The 20,215-nt window shown below is 42.8% G+C and overlaps 1 protein-coding gene across 4 annotated transcripts in view; it reads right to left on the bottom strand.

Moving 5' to 3' along the window:
* Positions 1-20,215, bottom strand: part of USP33 (ubiquitin specific peptidase 33) — a 407,644-nt gene that overhangs the window by 359,224 nt on the left and 28,205 nt on the right. For 2 of the 4 annotated variants that reach the window (XM_085602030.1, XM_085602032.1), the window contains exon 1: positions 3,173-3,279. The exons of the other annotated variants lie outside the window; for them this stretch is intronic. The gene's annotated coding sequence lies outside the window, so the exon portion shown is untranslated. Of the gene's footprint in view, positions 1-3,172; positions 3,280-20,215 lie in introns of those variants that run through there. 4 annotated transcript variants of the gene reach the window in all.

Below are 20,215 nucleotides of genomic sequence, written 5' to 3'. Positions count from 1 at the left end.
TCGTTTTTTGTGGTTAGAACAAGGGCTCCCTAAGATTCAGTTAGGCACTCAAATTGCACCACCAGCGGCACTAGGGCAGCCGGGTGCAGAGTGCAGGCACCCAATGTTGGCCAAAGGGGCTAAGGGAGGGACTTTGGTTAGGGGATGCTTGCGAGCAGGCCACTCAGGTGTGGGAGCAAAGCTCCTGGAGTTAGGACTATCACTGCAGGGTCCAATAATCAGCACAGGAGCTGCACCACCAGTGGAAGGGAGGAGGCCGGATGCAGAGTGCCAAGACGACGTTGGGAGCCCTGTGGTTTGCAATGGAAATCTCCAGTTCGAAGAAAAGGCTGCAGGTTCGGGCAGGGAGGCGTTTTGAAGGCGACCACTAGCAGGAGAAGTGAGTTGGGTTCTTGTGGGATGCCTGAACACAGTCGATGGGCCACCCAAGGCCATGGGGCGTCGGATGCAGGGGTGTCCTAAGGCATCAATCTTTTTACCAGCTCCGGTTGCGGTTGGGGGGGGGGGGGGACCCTTCAGGTTGAGGCTGCAGGCGTCGGCTTTAAGTTCAAGGTAGGTCCGGGATCACCAGATCCCAGGTCAGTATCGCTGAGGAGACCTCCCCAGGGTGTTGGGCCACTCGAACTCAGGCCGTGGGCATCAGGTGCAGAGTGGTGCAGAACCGGCTTGATCAGGGTTCTGAATTGGAGTCTTTGATGAGCAAATTCAGTGCTCAAAGGAGATAGAGTCTTGCAGATGAGAGCAGAGCAGGTCCTCTGGGTTTTGGGGGGCTGCTGGCTACGTCCGGGTTTTGCTGTACTCCGAGTCGGGACAGGCCGCTAGGGCTGGGCCCAAAGCAGTTAAGTTTCCTCTTCTTCTGTGGTCAGCACGACTCTTCAGTCGTCTTTCTTTTCTACTCTACTCGGAGGAAGCAAGGTTCAGGGTCACCCTAAAAACTAAATTTAGGGGTGTTTACAGGAGTGTGCAGGTTGGGACCAATAGGTCCCTTCCTTGGGGTGAGTACACCCCCTATTATGCCATCATTCAGTAGGAGGGAGGCACAAGCCTCTCTATAATTTATAACTGACAGAGTCCCCTCAACTTCAAGATGGATGGGACTGAGATGTGTGCTTCACCTCGTCTCCCCCACAAACTCAAAGACCATATACTCTTTATGGGTTTACTGCACTTACAATGCCCAAGAAAGGACTTAGACACTGTAGGGGTAGGGTGCTCATGCAACTGAACCTTCACCTGGGGGCTAGGGCACCCTGCTAGGGAGCGACTTACCTAGGACCCAGGCAGTGGTTTGTAGGAATGTCACACAGAGATGTGTGCCATGTCGACTCTTCACTTTTTGTCTGCACCAAAACACTCAGCCTGCAATGGCAGTGTGTGGATGTTAAGCAGCAGGGCCCGTAAGGGTGGCACAACAGGTGCTGCAGCCCTTAAAGGTCTTCCCTGGTCACGGTGCTCTTGGTACCATTGTACCTTTTACAAGAGTCTTAACTGTGGCCAGAGATGTGCCAATTGTGGGTACAACTGTACAGCTGTGGAAAAGGACACAGGCCTGGTAACCTGATTGGCAGGGACCCAGGGCACACCAAGTCAAAATGTATCATGTGTCAGGCAAAAGGTGGGGGGTAACCATGCGAAAAGGGGCATTTTCCTACATCCATGACAGGACGTTCACTCATAGCTGAAATTAATTTATTCTGCTCAGACGTTCTGACAACCAGTTACAACCTTATATGAGAGATCACCTTCATTTCTGTTTCTTAAATGATCTGTATTTAATTTTCACGGCATACAACCGACGACGGTAACAATCAAAGTTACTTTGCAACTTTAGTGAATAAACTGCAATAAAACCGCGTAAACAGTCCAAGTACCCTCCACCCCACCCCCTGCTCTTGCACAGAGAGATCTTCCCTCATTTATCAGGGACAAAAAGGATATCTTGAGCAAACTAGCCAACATGGATTGGCAGACTGACTACATCCTGATCACCAATGAGGTAGTGAGTGTATGTCCCTCTATTAATATGAATATGGCATTGCTGCAATCAACAAAGCATTATCTACTCGAACAGTATACTACTTAAACTCACAGAAAATTATTTTCAAGATGCTACAACTTTGCCGTACCCACAGCATTTTCAGTTTCCATAAAGAATACTACCTGGAGGTGCAAGGGATTGTGATGGGTGCCTAATTTGCTCCACCGTATGTCTGAATCTTCAATGGGTGAGTCAAGAAGATTCTGGCTATTGTCACCTCCTTATCCACCAAAGCACCTCTGAGCCTTGTTAATGGTACGGAAAAAAATGTTTGTAGAGATGCTAACAATTAAAGCTGATTACACAGACAACGGACCCTGCATTTTAAAAATATCAAAAATATCAGAATGTAGTGGAAGATGGTATACCAAAACACAAATCACAAGCTTAAGAAGAGTTTTTCAGAAAAATTTTCCCTAACAAGTACCCAAAGGAACATGAAATCACCCAGTGATAGAAGTCAACACAGCGATACACAAAGGTGAGGTGCCACAAGAAGTGCACAAAAACCACTGTTCTCATAAATAAGCAATAACTAATATTGGCACAGATATGTGCTAATACCGTCCTGAGATAAGAGACAATAAAAGTGATTATGATATTGTGAAAATATGTTGTACGAAAAATACAAGCAACAGTGAGAAACAATCACATAATTTTATGCTCTAAATTGTGAATGCTCATCCCTAACACGATAGCCTCTCATGTAACTGTAGAGAAGGTTGAAGGTAGATGGGAACAAGCACTATTATAATTCATCAAAAGCGGAGTTGAAAAAAGAATGTTAAGCATCAAGAAAAAAGTACCAGTCTTAAGTGAACTTACTACAATAAATTGACACCCACGTGTCAGAAAAATGCTGAATTAATGGAAGCTTAAAAATGTCTAGTTTGGGATGGGGAGTGGACGACCAAATCAATGGGGTGTCCAGCATTCAAAACTGAGCTCCAAGACCTCTGAAGGCAATTTTAAAAGGACATTTTTTTTTATCATAGAATGGAAACAGTACCACTAACAAACAATTACTAGGACTAAACTCTAAAGGTAGGAAGAAACATATATGCATTTGACCAAAACATATGGATGACAAGGAGTCAGAACCAGTGGTATTCACAGTGTTAACTTAGAACGTACCAAATTGAAAATAACCCCAAGCCTGCTCCCAGCCCTTACGTTGTTCCACTACAAACTGTGGACATATGAAGTCCTTGAACTATGGCACTGGAAACTTCATCTCCACAGGCAGCTGAAATGAAAAACCTGCTTGTTATTTTCCATGCTATGGTTGCTTCCTTTACACCCCAGGAAGATTATGTTTATCCCGGCACAGCATTGGGATCGCCACTTTTTGAAAGGCAACAGCCCCAACATACAATCTTTTGAATCTGCACGTCTACTGTCGCAAAAAACAAGGAGTTCAGTGACTCTACGATTTGAGACTTAATCTCCAAGGCCATCTGACTCAAGTCATTATGTTCACATACAAAAGAGTAGTTGTATTGTACGTGTGAATCAAAACTTGAACAGAAATAAATAATCTTTTAAATATTTGCAAAATGGAGATGTTAATATGTTTCTCTTCTACTAACCACAAATCGTGAAAGTTTATTGTTGTTATTCAAAATTGCTTGGAAGCATTTATTGTTTGAGAGATTTCTGACCTTAAAGACAAAATACAAATACCTGTATCGAGTTGATTTCGTATATTCACTAAAGAATTACTTTCTCTGATTTTGAGAGGTGGAAACCTGCCTATCGGAAAGCATCCCGTGATATTCCATGCTGAAAAGCTGAACAAGCATTGGCAATGCCAATACTGAACGTGCATCTGCACTCTAAGTGTAGGCACTCAATAAGTCATCATACGTGCACTGTCAGTCACTCAATCTTTCACTCCTATATAAATGTATCCACCCACTGATTCATTCTTATCTATTTAACGTAAAATATGCACACAACTCAACAAGCACATTGAAAATAAATTAAAAGGAAAGAAAAGAAAAGCAGGAAAAAAACTGTGTTGGCACCTAACTCTTTGGGCATATCCTTGCCGTAAAAAAATGAAATTAAACACAGTAGCAGGCGGTTGTCTTGAATAATATTGTACAATTTTCTTGAAGTTCCAGGATATCTGCAGTAATTTACAAGCAATGCGATGGCCATGGGAGTGGTAAAAATCATGATACGCAATGCACAATAACTTTGCAAGATGGCTGCTCAGTAAGCATCGCCCAGTGTAGCCTTCATCAAATGCTAAAATGTATGGTTTAGCACTTTTGTATTGCTCCAAAGTGGTATACATAGTGCTTCTGGCCATCTTGGAACGGTAAAACAATGATGCACTATGAACAATACCATTACTAGGTGGTAGCCCTATTTATCAAGCATATGCAATGCAATAGGTCTCGCATTAACGCGAGACCTATTGTATTGCAAATAGTAGGCATCACAACAATGGGAGGCAGGTCGTGGGGGTGGTGGAGAAGGCACGGACAAGGGGAGGGCGGGGGAGTAGGTACAGACAAGGGGAGGGCGGGGGAGTAGGTACAGACAAGGAGAGGGTGGGGGAGAAGGCACAGACAACGAGAGGGCAGGGGGGAGAAGGCACAGACAAAGGGTGGAGGGGGGGAGAAGGCACAGACAAAGGGAGGGCGGGGGGTAGATGGCACAGTTAACAGGAGGGAGGGCGGGGGGTAGATGGCACAGTCAACAGGAGGGAGGGCGGGGGGAGAACGCACGGACAACGGGAGAGAGGAGGCACGGACAACGGGAGAGAGGAGGCACGGACAACGGGAGAGAGGAGGCACGGACAACGGAAGAGAGGAGGCACGGACAACGGAAGAGAGGAGGCACGGACAACGGAAGAGAGGAGGCACGGACAACGGGAGGGAGGGTGGGGGATAAGGCTCGGACAACGGGAGGGAGGGTGGGGGAGAAGGCGCGGACAACGGGAGAGAGGAGGCACGGACAACGGGAGAGAGGAGGCACGGACAACGGGAGAGAGGAGGCACGGACAACGGGAGAGAGGAGGCACGGACAACGGGAGAGAGGAGGCACGGACAACGGGAGAGAGGAGGCACGGACAACGGAAGAGAGGAGGCACGGACAACGGAAGAGAGGAGGCACGGACAACGGAAGAGAGGAGGCACGGACAACGGGAGGGAGGGTGGGGGATAAGGCTCGGACAACGGGAGGGAGGGTGGGGGAGAAGGCGCGGACAACGGGAGGGAGGGTGGGGGAGAAGGCAAGGACAAAGGGAGGAAGGGCGGGGGGCAGCTGAGAGAAGGCGCGACGACAGAGGAGGGTGGGGGGAGGGGGGGGGGGGGGAGTACAGAATGCACCAAAGCATGTCGTGCATGCAGTAGGAGTACCTCACTAAGGAAAAAAGTGCTCACAGTCTAAATATCAGTATCATGTAACCACCAAGTAAAGGGGCCAGTCACCATGGGAGGTGACAAATGAAGAGGAGACGGTACTAAGGAGGGACTAACTAGGCTATCGACGAATCAGAAGCTAGCATTTAGGACAGACAATGACGCAAGCCAATAGCAAATATGGGCATAACTTTTATTCACCTACTCCTCAACAATAAGCCTCCCAGAGCAGTGCAAGCTCTAGGCTCGACCTAAACATAGTGGCTGCACATAGACATAGCACACTGCAGCTAAAATGAGCAGTAAGTGGCCTAGTGCGACTCTGAGTTGCTGCAAGATACTCCAAAAAAGGAGGAGGAAAGAAATGAAAGGGGATCTATACAAGGAAACTAATGTACAGATGTGCATGCACATGTAATCAGGCCCACAAACGTTACACACGTGGCAACAGAGCCAATGGCAGCATAATGTAAATTGACACTTGAACAAACAAAAGACGGCTGACCTCTAGACCTTTTTTATGCATTTTTAATAACATGGGCCTGGCAGATAACTACTCCCATGAGGCCCTCCCAAGAAGGTCTAGCAAGGATTATCACAGTGTAAATCACCTACCACCTGGGTTTGTCTAAGGAATTTACCAAGTCTAAAATCTTTGCTTACTACAGTAGCCTGTGAGCAACAAAATGGCCATATACAGGCATAAACACAGTGCAATAACAAGCTAACCTTACAGGCTTATTGGCTTTAAAACACTCTTCATACAATAAATAAATCGGGCATACTGTTGTTGCCATGATTGTTCACAATAAATACATTAGTCCTATGGCACCGGCCATATCTTCCCAAATGAGCCAATAACCTCGATGCGGTGACTCGTCACCATCATCAAATCAGGTTTAACAAGAATTACCACAGTGCACCTATGGTTTAACTGAGGGGGTAACCAACACCAAAACACCCGCTTACTATGTTAATCTTGTGACATTCCATTTAACACAATACCAGTCTGCAGCCTTCAACAGTGTAAAAACAACCCATAATCAAAACACCTATTGGCTTTAACAAATGAAATTTGCAATATGTCAGGTCTACAACCTTTGTTGTAAATGTTCACAATAAGTAGATTAGACATATGGCATCTGACATAACTGTTCCCAAAGAAACGATCAAGCCTATAGCCTTCATGGCGGACTTGTCACCATAACTGAGACCTCTTGTGTTGCACAGTCTGACAATCATCTGGCACAGTCATACAATTACAAATATATAGAAATTTACAGTTCACAAAATAATATAAAACACACTCTGAAAAGCGCCTAGGGATTATCACACAGTAAATCTTAAATGCAAAGTGTTTGTCAGAGGGGGTATCCAAAACCAGAACATTCGCCTACCACGGTAATCTGTGAGATCCCATGTAACAAAATATCTGTCTGCAACCTAAAAACACAGTGTAAAGACAATTCAGCAATAGCTTTCCCACCGAGTATCCCCAAGGCAAACAGTGAGAAAATTCTAAATATAAACAAAATTATTTTGGCAAAAAAATATATAACTGCTCCTAAAACGGGTAATAAGGATTATCAATGTGCTCTGGCACTGGCCCTGTCCCCTCCTGCCATTATGGCGAGAACACACGACTACTGGCTGTGAACCTGTACAAATGCAATCTTGAACTGAAATCGGCCCCAGTGTCGAAAACTGTATGGTCTAATTTCTTTGGGTAAAGTTTCCTTTCTGCATTGTTCAGTTCTTGAAAATGTTTTGCAGTTGATTTTTACGCAACCATGGTGGATTGATGACTGTAGTATTAATGTTGACAACTATCCTAAAAAAAATAATAAAACACGAATAAAAAACAAGGATTATTTCAGTGCAAATCTTCTACCCAGGGTTACTCTGGATAAGCAACACCAACAACGTTGTAAAATACATTAATCTGTGATAATTATGCAATACAGTACCTGTCAACAGGCATTAACACAGAATAATAAACCATGATTAAAAATCTATTGCTCTTAACATATGATTTTTGCATCCGGCCAGCTGTCGTCCATGGTACATGCATGTTATATGCATTCTAAGGAGCAGCTGTACAAACTTCATTACATGTGTGCGCAAGCACGCGACCACACGCTGCATGTGGAGCGGTCATGCAACTGTCCCTCCCGCCCCCATCACATCCCCGAGGTTCATCTAAATGCATTTCATGTTCTTGTGCGGCGAAACGTCTGTTTTAAAGTGTTCACTGTTTAGCTAAACATCGGCACGTAATGCAACAGCACAAGGACTATTATTATGCAGTTTTTATCTCATCGTGGGGTTTGCTGCCGCTCAGCCTCCATGACCATTCTAATTTCCTGTGGAGGATATTAATATGGTTATTTTCTCTTAGTTTGTCACGATACACAGGATATGCTAACAGTGCTGGCTGCCTCCAGAAAACAATGCATGTGTGCACCGTACAGCATGCTTACTTCTCATGAATAGTTTAGAGCTGTGTACATAATTCACATACTGTGACTTGGCACACTTGCCTACTCAAAGACGCAAGCAATGACCCACTTCGCTGAGCGTTAAAAAAATAAAAAAACACCCAGGTTTATCACACAAACAAGAGTTGTAAAACTGATCCATTCCTAGGATTAGTACTCCGAGCTTCATGTATTGTGCAGCGTATAGGAAGTGTGCTAAGACGCGCAGAAATTAAGGGAAGATTCGCACAGATTCTTTGCTGTTTCAAACATGTTAGTTATATTTCAACATAGCAGAACAAGCACAAAAGAAGCAAAAACAACAGGGCATATCAAACCTCATTAATCGATCTGTAGCACAGAAAGAGTGAACAGTACATTGGAAATCATGACGCAAAGATGCCAAGTAGCATCTCATTACTAAAGATTATTTAAAGTACAAGAAAAACGAGATGAAGAAGTTTAAATAAATGCGACTATAATTTCCTTTCTCTCTTACAAAATAAATCCTAACAGTGCTCTTGAAGACCCATGGACTGCATATCACGCAGGAAACGTAAAGGGGGGCTCCACCAATGCCTAAATGTGCAAAAGCTGTGGAGTACTATGTGTACAAGCATATGGCAGGCAAATCTCCTCGTCATACAAACTGATATTACAGCAGGCTACTGGATGATTAAGCGTGCCAATGTTTCTCCACTCTTTAAGGAGTGGTCAGAAAAAGCTGAATGACCCTGTGGTATCCTGCTGCTCAGCCAGAATGACTGCCTGATGGAATGTTAGTGTTTGGAATGTGTGCGTGCGTTAATCAGTTGGATGAAGGGCTGAGCAGCAGGGAAGCTGCTCCTGGTGGGGTTCCTACTTAGACTCTAGCCTTATCTCTCTATATATAATTTACAAAGAAAAATGGCGAACTTCGTCTATGCATTGACTTGCGCACTATTAACAATGCAATTTGAGTAGAAAACTATCCTCTACCCCGCATTGAGGACCTAATCACTGCTGTCGGCCAATCCAAATGGTTTTCCAAGCTAGATTTACGAGCTGCGTATCATCAGGTGGAACTGGATGTGTCTTTGAGTAGATTTAATGAAGATAACAGGATATACAAGTATTCAGTGTAAAGGGCTCAAGGTGGCTGCCCCAACTGATTCAGAAGCAATTCCAGCCTCTAACCCAAACATTCCAAACATGTATTACATAGAATACTTTCACAAGTACAAAGGAACATTCCAACGCTTATATGTAAAACAAGTGCACTGCAAAATGATGCACAGACACCACATATCTCCCTCCTTTTAACGAAAAAGGAAAATTACACATTTAACCAAAATTGTGAAAATAAAGGATTACACGTTTGATAAATCTGTGAACAAAATTCCTTAATGTACATACCTACTAGGATTCCTCCTAATTCTTGAACTCTTTCTGATCTCAGGAGAACTCTCATCAAAATTTACCACTAGATTACAAACAGGATTGATTCTGGCCAAGCGACCAAAATTTCACCATTGACCATTCTCTAATTTTGCGCTGTTACCTTTAATTAACATTACACGTGCAGGATCCCTGAATTTTGATTTACCTTTTTGTGACAAAAGAGGGTCCTTGACACGAACCAGGTCACCAACAACAAATTGGACTTCTTTCTTGGAGACAGGCACGGAGAGTTTAACACACCTCCTAACACTGGCTTCATCGCTGCGATTTTTAGCAAAAAGCGAATTCTCTGCAACATCACATTTATTATTCAAACAATCCAGCTTCCAAAATGGATTGAGCGTAGACACCACTTTCCTCCCTCTCATCAACTCAAAAGGAACACAACCAGATACTGAGTGAGGAGTAGTCCTATATGCCCATACTACATCTCTAATGGCAGACTCACAATCTACTTTAGCTTTGATGGCGCTCTGAATGCATTCAACTAAGAACCTATTGAATCTTTCAACTTTGCCTTTCGCCTGAGGAAAGTATAAAGGAGTGCGTAAATGCTTGATGCCCATCTTTGTCAAAAATTCTTGCATTAGTTGTGAAGTAAACTGAACCCCATTATCTGCAAGTAGTTCCTCAGGTGTACCCTCTCTGCTGAATACATCTTGAAGAAATCGAATGACAGATTTGGTATTTGGTTCAGAAACACCTCTGACCTCTACCCACCTGGATAAATGATCGATTAAGACTATGAAATATTTCATACAATTGGGTAGTACATGAAATGGTCCAAGAAAGTCTACTGCGACCTTTTGCCACACTCTATTGGGAGAAATTGAAGGTTTGGGAGATGGAGAGTTTGTGACCAAATGTTTGTCACTGTATGAACATTGTGTGCAATTAACAACAAGTGCTTCCACATCTCGATCAACAGACGGCCACCAAAAATCATTACGAACACTGCGCTTGGCAGCAGTCGTACCCAAATGACCTGAATGTGCCGTTTCTAGGATTCTTTGTCGAAAACAAAACGGAGGAATCAATTTACCTTCTCTGACTAAAAGATTACCTTCAAGAGATAACTCATTTGCAACCTTACAAAATGGTTGTAACTCAGGTTCAACAGATCTTTCCTTAGGCCAACCTTTCACTACAAATTCCATAACTTGTTTGAGTAATAAATCACTTTCTAATGCTTTATGCCACTCTACCATGTCAGAACAGATTACAGTGTCGTCAATGTTAGCAATTCTCCACACATTTGACACGGTGGGGTCTTTCTCCACACATTTGACACGGTGGGGCCTTTCTCCACACATTTGACACGGTGGGGTCTTTCTCCACACATTTGACACGGTGGGGTCTTTCTCCACACGTTTTTACCGTCTGTTTGATTCCATACGTTGTGCTGTGTGGGTCTCTCCCACATCTTCTACCCTTCACCTTTGGGGTAATTCTGCATTTCTTGTATTATATACTATCCACCCACCTTATCTTGGGGAGAGTTCTTTGGTGTTTTTCCATTTCTGCTACTTTCCCATTTCTGCATATTCTACGTTTACTTACTACTTCATTTTTATTTTATTTCTAACACCCTGTACTTTTCTGTTTGCCTGGCCAGCATACATGATCTTAGTACTTGGTTTCCTCTTTCGTCTGTTGTATGTGTTTGTATTTATTTTGTGTTTTTGTGAAAAGGAAGATGGTGTAATAGTCGCTTGTACTTGTCTCTTCTCTCACTTCCTATCCACTTTATTTCCTCTGCTTGCAATTTCCATATTTCATTTTCACGCCTTTTTTCAGTGTACCATTCACTATATTTCATTCTCATTTTCTTGCCTATTTTTGATGCCTTTTAAAACTTCTTTCCTTTGCATTGTAAAGGGGGAAGATATGTGGTATCCTGCTGCTCAGCCAGAATGACTGCCTGATGGAATGTTAGTGTTTGGAATGTGTGCGTGCGTGAATCAGTTGGATGAAGGGCTGAGCAGCAGGGAAGCTGCTCCTAGTGGGGTTCCTACTTAGACTCTAGCCTTATCTCTCTATATATAATTTACCACCTCAATATATCTACAAGATAAACTACCTGGCTTGGAGCGTCCTTTCCTCAACACTACAGACACACATATTGGCCATAAAGACGGGATCAAGATTAAGCTTTTTAGGTCTCGCCTAGGCAGCACTTGCTCAGTCTCTTCCAAACATACTGTATTAAGGATATGGGCATGAAGCTCAGCCCACTTTCTGCCCATCTTTTAAATTGGCTCCTGTCACTGTCCTTTGTAAATGATGGCTTCTTGTTGGTCAATAGGCTTAGTAGTCCCTCCTTGGTACCGCCTTTTCTCTTCTTATAACCTCCCATGAGGACACCCCTTGTTACAAGTGTTGTTATTCAGTATGTTTTAATTACAGCCTCGGAGCACTATTTTCTTAAATGGCTTTCTCCTGCCTGCAACACTGTCCCGCTTCTGCAACGCTTCTGGTTCCATTTGCTTTGGTTGTTTACGCTTTATTTTGCAGCACTTCATCGCACAGCATAGGCGCTCTCACTTGAAATTTTAGCCTCGACAGAACGAGTCTGCCCAGTTTGCTATTGTCAATGTTTTATTTTGTACATACAGGGCGGCGCTTCTCATAAAGCATGGCCGGGCAGCTTTTTAAAAAATGTTTGCATGCCACTTTCACTTTAAAAGTTATCAAAATCACGGGGATTGATTCAATTAAGGAACCTAGAAGCTGGAATCTAATACACATTAAATGTAGCAAGTTACAAGGGATGTGGAATTCCTATAGCCCGACACCTGGGACATATTGTTTGGGGTCAAGGGCAACACGTTTTCATGTTTATTTTGTCCTTGGGACAAGTAGGCCCTACCCCCTACAGGACAAACACTTTGGCTGCCAGTTTACAGTACCACATTATGGATTAGGGAAGGGCATTGTGTACAGTTAAGGTAATATGTTTGTTAATGTGTTAATGCTGTTCAAACTTGTATTTATGGTTCATTAATGCAAAGCCTTTATTATTAGGATGAACACTAAAAGTAAATGTTGTAAGCTCGGCCTGCACTACTGACGGTGTGTTTGAAGTATAAATGTGTACCCAGGGTTTCAAAGTTTAGTAATATGAAGCTATGTATAATGCTCCCAGAATGCTCTCTGATTATATGTAAATCAGCACTTTGGTTTTGTCAATGCGCGACTTGTTTAGGCATGGTTTTTGTAAAACCTTATTGTGTGGGAGCTGCTGGGCCCTCACCATTCTAACAAGCATTGCCAAAAGCAAAAATATTTTTTGGTCTCAAAAAGCACACATTGCCACAGCAGTACTGTCACTCTCAGTGAAGCCAAGAGAGAGCGAGAGAGAAGGGGGGAAGGGGGGGGGGGGGGGGAGAGGAGAGGAGAGGGGGGAGGAGAGGAGAGGGAGAGATTTACTACACACAAAAGGTCATGGCTAACGTAAGGCCTAATTAGAGGCCCAATTATTACAGAAAGTCTCAAAAGTGCATCCATGGTAGATATCATTGCATTAAGTGCATATATACAGTTTCCGTGAATTCACAAGAATTTACAGAAGTAAGCCAAGAAATAGTACTTCTAAAAAATATTGGTGAACTGCATTTTAGCATGAGCAAATAGGCATGTGTAAATTTGCTCATGTAAAAATCTGAATGTTTCAAGTTCACTTGTCCTCCAACCACTTTTTTTCCCAACCCTGGAAGAGGTTTTTCATCTGCCACGGTCAGGAGTAAATTTCCAGCCTTTGTAAGTATGGGAAAAGATTAGAAAAGTTTTGGTGAAAACCCCTAAAACATGCAAGTTAGTAGGTTTGCACGAACTCAAAAGGGCATTCCAACCCTTGAACTATTGCTTACCACTACCTTCAGCCCCAGTATGTAGAACTGCATAAACATAGCAGCATAAGGGAATTGCTAGTTTCAAACCCTACTAAGTTACGAGCCCTGGTATAATTAGAGATGCTATATCAGTACTCTTATATATTGAGATTGCTGCCGTAATTTGTCGCCACATTACATGGCACAAAAGGGACAAGTGGATTTTGTTACAGGACAAGAGGATTTATGAAGCAACCAGCCCCATGGAAAAGTAGATATTTTATTAAATTACACACCCTTGCTTTAGGACTATGGATTCAAAATCTTCTTCCAAACGAAGGGAGAAACTCTTCACTACTTTGTAGTTCAATTAATGAGCTCAATTTCTTTTAACTATTCCATTTAGTGGGTCAGCACGCAAATCAAAAATTCATCTATTTTCAAAATAATCAATATATACTTCAAACATTCACTATCAAATGATTTTTTACTTCATGATTATTTCATTTTTCTTTTGTTTTTCGTATATGTGCTTTAAACACGATACATACACCGGCTGGGTTCGGGTGCACTTCTCTCTTCCCCTCACGCTAGCCACGTCTGTTCATACTCGGTCCCACAGCTGCTAGCACCCCAACAGACCGGCAAGCCACAGCCCTCCTTGTTTTATTTTAATTGGTCCCGCCCTGTAGATAGCAGGCATGGGAGGCATGAGGGGAAGAGCAGGGCAGCTGTGCATATTCAAAACAGACAATCTGAAAAGCAACCGGGGATTTTATTGAACAGGCAGCTCCCCAACCCTCTTGTTTGAAATGTATCAAGTTTAGGTGAACTTCTTCGGAGTGAATCCTGTTCAATTATCATTCAGCAGTCTCGGGAAGCGAGTTTGAATTCAAGCCGCTCCCCCAGAAGCCTTGGAAAAACATACTTTAGAAACAGAAGAGTGTTTCCTAGCTGCTGACTGTATTTATTCTTCTGTAAACATAACTAGTCCTACAAACAAACACAGCAGAACAATTTCAGGGTTCGAAAAATCAAAAAATTCTTACTAGTCTAGTAACTTCAAAAAATCTACTCAATCTAACTGTAATGCAGTTGACCTCTGTGAGCAAAAGTGACAAGTTAACAAGATTTAAAGGCATTTTGACAACAACAAAAAATCAGCGGAGTTCAGCAAGTGGCGGAGTGCAGTGCGAACTGTCGTTTGCGCTGGTTTTCCTGCCGCTCGGGTAGAAATTCTACCCAAGCGGCAGCTCTCGCACTTAGCGTTCGCAAGCGGGAAAAAACTCTGCTGCACTACGCGGAGCGTGAAATGCAGAACACTCAGCAAACTCCGCAAACGGAGAAGAGTTCACTGCCCAGGCCTAATTTTTATTGCTCATTCACTTTGTGAGCAATAAAGATGCCTTTAAATCTTGCTATCTTGTCACTGCTTTTACAGACAGAGGTCAAAAGTCAGTCTGTCTTCCTACTCGCCAGAAAGGGCGAGTAGGACCTACAGATTGCTCACTCAATTTAAATCTGGCTCGCAAATGCGAGCGGGTGAGTGGATTTTTCGAGCCCTGCATTTTCCTATTACGGAATATGAGACGTGGAAGAATTAGTCCCTAATGACTGTGCTCTTTTAACATAAGCAAACTGGAGGTCTCTCACTCGTTTCTTTAATGAAAGACGTTTCAATAACATAATATAGCCTGATAGCCCGGGCGGGCTATACAGGCCATTAAAGGCCCGCTCCAGCGTTAAAAGGCCCGAGCCGAAGGCGAGAGGCTATAACAAGGGTGCAGGATTTTAATGGCCGGTATAGCCCAGCTACAGAGGACTATAAGGTTATTAGAACATTCTGCCACTAGAGGGCAGAATGTTCTAACAAATAAAACAAAGGCCTCTCGGAGCCCAAGGGGATTGAAATCCCCAAGGGCTCCAGTAGGCCTTTGTTCAAACAACATTGAAATGTTGCCCTGCTGGCTTTTACCGGCCCATAGAAGCACTGAGCACTCCGTTGTATTCAATGGAGTGCTCCACATTCCGATATTTAAAATGGATTTCTGGCTAATACAATTCAATTCTGTCAATTTGCATAAATGAAAAACACCGGAGGCATACATACTTGTGCTTTATAACACACAACTTATTTTATCTTTCTGTACAAAGGAAATGTTTTTCACGTAGACAGGGCTGCGATATTGTGCCTGGCAGCCAGAAGAGACATTCCCTTGCACTGTGTCGCATGTGCCCGTGTATGTGGTATTAAACAGTTGGCCTGAGATGGGCGTAGTAAACAGTCTAAGATTATCCCATCAGCGTCTAAAAAGCAATAATTAACTAGGCCTTTTAAAGCTCTCCTTACGCAAGTTTACAATTGTCGACTCATTAGCCAGTCTAACATGTTTACCTGAATTTTGTTTTATTGAGTCAGACCTAATTGATTTGTTAAGCCGGTATTTGCTTCCCTTCGTCACAGCCCAGCTGAAACAACGAAAACAGTCAAGACAACTTCTTAACAACTATGTACCAGATTACTGCGAGGAAAGAGTGGTAGAGAGCCCCAGGTGTCCTGTGCCGACATCCTGCATGACGAGCATTGGGGTGACTTCTTAATGTGTATTGATAATGTAGGTAAGTAACATAGATGTTCAGTAGTATTTTGATTGTTTGAGCCTATAGTTTCACTTTTTCTATTATAATTATGGACCCGTAAGGTCCAAAATGCAAAGCGCAGTTGAGTAAAGCAACAGAATTGGCAGAAGAGGACACACAATACCACAACAAACAAATCCATGACTCATAAACCCACTACACATTTTAACATCTCATAATAACAGGCCACACAATTCAACACATACTTCTGCTCCACATCATCCCACTCCATGCCACACAATTACAAACAAATAAAATAAACTCCACACAAGTCAACTTCACTCCATGCCACAAAATTCCACTCCTCATAAACCCACTATGCTACATAATTACACTCTTTTCCAAATACAATTATACTACACACAACACAATTCAACTCCGGGTAATTCCACTGCACATAATTACACTTCAACCTATATTTAGCCTCCACATTTCTCCAATAGATTCCAAAACACATAATTACACTCCAAAAAGCAAACTGAGCTTCGCAACATGCCACCTAATTCCACACGTTCCAATAATACTCCACACCATTCCACATAGTACCCCTCCTAACAATCACGATAACGCCACATAACACCACACAATTCTGCACCATAAAACATAATTACACTCCACATAATACCACTCAGCGCCACATCATTACATTCTACTCAATACAACATCAAACCTTCCCCCCCCATATATGCACTCTATGCCACATACCGGCAAACCACATAAATGCACTACACACCATGATACAAGATTCCAATAAGCAAAATTGAACTCTGTGCAACAGTTCTACACCACACAATTCAACTACACACATTTCTAATACACACCACACAATTCCACACCAAATTACATATTTTAGCTACCCAACATAATTCCACTACACACCACATATCTCCAATACACACAGATTTCAACATCATACCACAAAATGTAACACCACAAAACATAATTTGACTCCATAACACACAATATCATTCCACATAATTAACTCCATAGGACACAATCTCACTCTACATAATTCTCCTACAGTTAATACCATTTAATTATGATCCACATAATTCCCCAGCACATCATGCCACATATTTCCACCACACAATTCCACAATAAACAATTCAAATATAACCCGTCTCTACATTGAACTACCAACAACCTTGCCATCTCTCCCTCACACACCCACTGCCAATCTCACCTCTCTCTCTCAATTCCACTGCCCTCTCCCATCCTTCCCTCACATTCCATGTCTCCTCTCTATATTGCCTACTCACACATGCTACCTTACTGTACCTCCTGGCACTGTGTATTGGTCCATCTCCTGGCCACCCACATGGTTGCCCCTCCACTCATATCTCACTCATATGTCTCTCTGTCTCTCTCTCTGTCTCTCTCTGTCTCTCTCTCTCTCACACACACACACACCTTTGTCTTGCTCTCTCATACACTCTTCCCACCTCTCTCAAATTGGCTCACTCCAGTTTCTTTCCCGTTCCTTTTCCAGATTGCTCTCCTCCTCTTCTTGGAGTGTTTTCTGCATGCACAGGCACACCCTCTTTATGCATCTTGGGCCTGCTTTCCCCTTCTTTCTCACAAACTCTTTCTGCTCCTCTGTCTGGAGTTTTTTCACCACTTTGTGCACAAACTACTTATCCCTCTCTATCTTTCTTTCTATCTATTCTGTCCAGCTCTCACCCCATCTATTCACCATGCCACATAATACCACTACACAAATACACTACACAATTCCACCCCACATAATGCCACAACTAACAATTCCCACTCAATCTACATACATCCATTCAACTCCAAACCAAAACACATTGGTTAAAGGCATGGCCATTTACAATGCCAATAGCTTAAACTCCCGCAAATGTGAGACCTAGTGTATTGCAAATGCTTGTTCATTAGTGATGTGACCACAGCTCTCTACAAGGAGCTTTGTACAAAGCCTGATGTGTACAAGGTGGGATGATGTGTGCAGGCACAACAGTTGTGGCAAAAAACATAAAACAGTAGTGCAGGAAATGGATCTTCAGGTAAGTCTAAGTAAACAATGAAAAAATCCAGCTACACTTGCCTTCCAAAACAATTGAAAGGGAAAGCACATGCAGGTCAAGATTCTGTGCAAGTGAATGCTCAATAGTAGGTTTAGAAAAATCCATCATAAGCCTACGTGACCTAGTTTCTTCAGCCATTAAGTAGTCAGATCATCACAAATACACTGAGAAGGTTATACAGCTGTTGTAGTTATGTGAGGCAACAATGTTCCTTACAATTAAGAATAATACGTGCTAGGCATTCATTGCTAAACTTATTTGTGCACAGAGAGAAGCAGATTATGTACAGACCTGGCAGAGGTTCCATGCATGATTTTGTGATGCATCCAAATAATCATAACACAACACCCTCTCAGCCAGCCAGGTAATAACATTTTCCACTTTATTGTTTAGTTATTTAACATTTGTTTGAAATTCTATGTACTAATCTGTATTCAGGGACGATAGAAACTCACAATCAGACAAACAGACTCAAAAGATAAGCAGTAAAGCCAGCATATCAGACCTTGCCGAACAGCAGTCATGATTCCCCTCAATTATATGGCAAATCAACAAACAAGGACCCAACACAGGAAATGTACTGCCTTCTTAGGACCTAACACAGGAAATGTACTGCCTTCTCAGAATCTAACACAGGAAATGTACTGCCTTCTCAGGACTTAACACAGGAAATAAACTGCCTTCTCAGGATGTACAGATGTTCCTAGGATCGGTCAAGATAGAAAAATCATTGGAATGCCAGGGGCTACTAAGGTAGTACTGTACAAAATTCTGAAAACAATTACTAAGGTGCTGCGTCATGCAAACATTAGTGGATTATAGTACTAATATGAAACGTCATCCTTGCAAAAACGGGTAAGGTTTATCTGAAGTGTGAAAGGCCACCAGTTTCCATTACTCAAAGATTAGCCAAACTCCTTAGGTGTTTATGTGATATCTCATCATAATAAAAACATACTGCGGGCGTATTGTTGCCTCACTGTGAAATGTGCAAAAAGAAAAACACACAAAACAGGCAGGTGACCACAAGAGCACACAATGGCAGTAACACTAAACATCAAACACTTTGCTCAGGCATCATAGTGTGTCTTGCTTTTAAAAATAGGGATCTTACCTTATTTGAGCAGTAACAATACCCCTTAGGTAGTAACAATGCCCCTTAGGTAGGGCAAAGAACAGCGCTTAACCATGGAAATAAACTGGTACAAGATGCAGATACTATTTAGAAATTGAATTGCAGGACATAATTGTAACTATCAAATGAGAAATCGGAGTCAAAAGTACTCACATGGAGGAACAAGGTTACTAAATCGGGGACCTACCCTCCTCTGCTTAACTGTAGGTGAAGAGTAAGACAGGGCAGAGGGTACAAGTAGCTAGCTATCGGGAAGTGGCTGCTGGTGTGGAAAGGCAATTGTTTGCAATTGCAAGGGCCGGGGAATGCTAAACCGGCTACCGTAACCGAGAGGGCCGCCATAGTGGAGTCTGTTCCGTTGTCATGGCGATCCAGTGCATCCTCGCACCGGATAGTCTCGTGAATATAATGCTTGCTCGTGAGGCTCGTGCGCATACCCTCTAGCGTGAGTACGGGGCCTAGCCTGGCGAGAGTGCTAGGCGGGGTTTAACAAGTGGCGGGCGCGTTAAGAGGCTGGAAATGTAAAAGCAGCCCATTTGAAGGAAGATGTGCAGTGCCTGGAATTAAAAGGGTCTGACGTAACAGCCTTTGAGCGCACTACAAAGTTGTTGAATAAACAGAAATGGGATCAAAGTAATCATCACTCTTGGTGACATACAGAGCCTCCATAAGGGAGCTAATCTCAGACATGTTGATCAGAGTCAATCTGAGACCAAAATAACAATAACATGACCCTAGATGATGTGATTAAAAGACCGGATAATTAAAAGATCTCAGGTTGATTAAAGTAAATGTGTTAGCTCATAATATTAGCCATAACCAGAATGGTAAATGGTAAAGGCAGGTATGTCACTGAAAAAGCTGTTCAGTAGATCAATTCATGTTGTAGCTAGTACACTGAAGACGAGGGTAGATGTGAGTTACCTGGCGTATCTTAATGTGCAATATGTATTGAGTGCGCTCCAGGGTATTTCATCATTTAATACCTAGGTATAGGTGGCAAAGCGGAAAAACCTTTTTGTCCCTTGCAGAACACAGTTTGCTTGTCCCATTGATTATGTGCTTCCAGAATGGTCCATTTGAGGTAGGTAGTCAGGGGTGTAGTTTGCTGCCAGAAAGCAAGCACTTAGTGGTGCTGCGTTTGCACCGAATTTTGCTGCGGTGCTTAGTGTTTCTTGTTTTTGCTGGTCTTGTTGTCATAACAACGTATCTGAGCATGAATGGGCAATTTATGAG

The sequence above is a fragment of the Triturus cristatus genome, chromosome 4_2 (assembly GCF_964204655.1).
Source record: "Triturus cristatus chromosome 4_2, aTriCri1.1, whole genome shotgun sequence".
Taxonomy (NCBI): Eukaryota; Metazoa; Chordata; class Amphibia; order Caudata; family Salamandridae; genus Triturus; species Triturus cristatus.
Note: the sequence above shows the minus strand (reverse complement) of the source record. Positions and strands in the feature narration are given on the sequence as shown.